Consider the following 3,013-nt stretch of genomic DNA (forward strand, 5'->3'; position numbering starts at 1 on the left):
CTAGACTTTTCAGTTATTTTATTACTGTTTTGTTTGCACTTCAGTCCCACGCTCCTGATCTATGGACACCCGGTGCGGAGGGGGGCCGGGAAGGAGGAGGACCTCCTCGTGAAGTTGGCCATTAACAGATCCAGGCAGCGGGCGATTGAGGGGTTGTCCCACCCGACTGTTTGGCCCTCTTCAGCGGCTATGTTCGCGGCCGGGTGTCCCTGGAGAGGGAACGTGCGGCATCTGCCGGCACCGTCGAGACCTTCCGTGCCCGGTTGGCACCGCGGGGACTGGGGTGTTTTATCGACCCCTTTAATCACATTTTGATTTGATGTTAGTAAGTTTCCTTTAAACTTTGTCCTTGGTTTTATAGCTGACCTGACTTAGGGGCTGTGTTTGTTTTATCCCTTATTTTGTTGATTTAGTTTAATTGGTTGACTCCCAAAAGAGTTGCCTTTTCTAATGGTCAAGCCCCAGTGGCCTAACGGATAAGGCACTGGTTTCCTAAGCCAGGGATTGTGGGTTCAAGTCCCATCTGGGGTGGAGTAAAGTTTGGTCTGGAAACATGTTCTGTGACAGTGTGGAGGAATAAAATACATGTATAATTGTGAATGAAATAAAATACATGTATAATTGGGAAAGGAAATTAAAATCCATGTTTAATGAAATTACTGTAGAATGTCCTCACACAGCCAGCACATAAATTAGCAAATCAAAGGGCCAGAGTTATCATTCCAGACTAAGGGGCTCCACATATTAGATATGGTGGCAAAATCTAAAATAAAACTATTGTGTGTGCATTGCCCAGGATATGTAACCATTAACACTGTCTATTTGCTGAACCATCGACATTGTCCTGTCTAATCGTTAAATCATTAACACTGATCGCTATCATTTGAAACTATTGGAATTGCCCAAGTTTCTGTCACAAACCTTTTGCTATATCTATGTGTGTAAAGAGGTGTTAGTCAGAGACTGGTTCGCTCTGTTGTATGCGACTAGGCTCTCCGTGATATCACGACTTTAATAAAGACTTCCTAGACAAGCCTCCAGGGTCTGAGTGTTCACTCCGTTTTTCCGCGACAGATGGCGACAAAGGTGGGATCCGACTGAAGTCCAGTGGCCTCTTAATTTGGAGAGGTAATTGAAAACCTGGACCGTCGGATCTCTGAAAAAGAACCCTCGCGGAGAAAAGGAAAGACTCTCCTAAGTTGGGGAGAATACGAACTGCATCCTAGCTGAAAGGGGGAGAGCTTGAAAAAGGTTGGCTACCGACCGAAAAGATTTGAAAGACCCAAGGATTTGGAGGACTTGTTGAGGAACTCTTAAACACCGGTGAGCGCATAGGTAGGCAAAACGCGCTGCGCTGTTTAATTGTGTTTCCTTTCCAGATAAAATGGGAAATCGTGGCAGCAGAGAGGCATCTGCCACATCCCCGGCTCCACGGGAATTCAAAAACAAACCGAAGCCAGAACCCAAATCAGGAACTTTGAAGATGGGCAAGAGAACGGAAAAACGTATGAAAATGGTAACCAGGGCTCGGCAGAAGGTAGGAGACCCGCTGGCCCCCCCGGGGTCACCAGCCGAAGTTGTTATAACAGAAACGGATGATGACAGGTATGCGGTGCCTTTTAGTAGTGGCTTATATGGCTGGACACAAGGGGAATGGCCGTATTGCGGCAGTTTTAAAATGCCCCTCATCCAGACCTGGTGGGATGGAGTTGCGAAGGGGGCCGGAGATCCTACTTGGGATTTTGATTATATGCTGGGTTGTTTTGAAAAATGGATGGAAGTAGTAAAGCGGCATCAGCCCCCCAAACAAAAGAGTAAACAGGAGGGTTTGGCTTCTGATAATGAGACCCAGACCAACCGAGGGGGTACCCGTGATACCACCCTAAAGGAGAAAACTCCCGCTCCAAAGCCTGAAAACCCCTCTGCCCCTCCGCCTTATTCCACTAACTGCGGACTGCTGGGGCCTTATCCCCAGTTCCCTAGACTCATGTCGCCCGTCTCTGACAGCCCTTGTCAGCCTCCTCTCCCTGATACCCTGACAGAGGAACTAACAGAGATGGTAGCGGCTTGGAGACAGTGTAATAGATTAGCGAGTCCGGGTGGGGAAGCTGGAGCAGAGGCAGAAGCGGGTCTGGGACCATCAAATCCCATCCCGACTGACGACCAGCGAAAACACCCTTCCCAATTCAGGGGGTCGGAATCTGATAGTGAATGTAAGAAAGCGACTCAGCTAAATGGAGCTATCACGCGAAGCCTCTCTAGACAGATAGCAGCTGACCCTGCCTCTCATGCATTTCAGGCCCCTACAATTATGATTGGAGACACGGCCGTACTTAAACCTTGGACCCCAGCTGAGGCTCGCGCCATGGTAGCCGAGGCACCCAACCCCATTAAGCGTCCCGCAGCCTTCCTCAATTGTTTGGAGTAAATGTGTGCAATTTATCAACCCCTTCCAGGCGACTTACAAGCCTTGTTAAAATTTGCTTATGGCAGGTCCTGGGCCACACTGAGGGATACCATTCTGGTGCCACTTGGGGAAAATGGGGATTGGCGGTCCGATGATGATCAAGCTGACACGGGAAATGAAAGTTTAGAGCATTGGTTGCGAGGGAGGGGACAAATTGCAATTATGCGGGCAGCACAGAGACATGGGAATCTGGGGGATGTAACTCGGTGTTTGCAGAAGAAAGATGAGGGCGCCCCTGATTTTATTGCCAGATTCCGTAATACCTGGGAAGAGTATGCAGGTGTTCCCTTGGAGGCCCTTGGCTATTCAGACGCTGCTGAACTGTATGCTGCCCCAACAAGCTCAGGCCTTTAAGATGCAAAATCTAAATTGCGCTGGTCCAAAATTACCACTAATTTGGTCAATATGGACCGTGAGGGACTGTTTGCTAGCCCCCTGGAGGGCCCCAAACAGCAAAAGGCCCAATTCTATCATCAGGAACAGGGCAGATGTAAGGGACAGGCCAGGGGTCCGAGACAGGACAAACCCCAAGACATTTGCCGTAAA

The 3,013-nt window shown here is 49.0% G+C and overlaps 1 non-coding gene across 1 annotated transcript; it reads left to right on the plus strand.

Moving 5' to 3' along the window:
- Positions 1–458: 458 nt before the first annotated feature.
- trnar-ccu (transfer RNA arginine (anticodon CCU)) lies at positions 459–531 on the plus strand. Its single transcript has one exon. It is a non-coding gene; the product is annotated as a tRNA-Arg (tRNA).
- Positions 532–3,013: the final 2,482 nt, after the last annotated feature.

The sequence above is a fragment of the Cetorhinus maximus genome, chromosome 22 (assembly GCF_964194155.1).
Source record: "Cetorhinus maximus chromosome 22, sCetMax3.hap1.1, whole genome shotgun sequence".
NCBI classification, from domain to species: domain Eukaryota; kingdom Metazoa; phylum Chordata; class Chondrichthyes; order Lamniformes; family Cetorhinidae; genus Cetorhinus; species Cetorhinus maximus.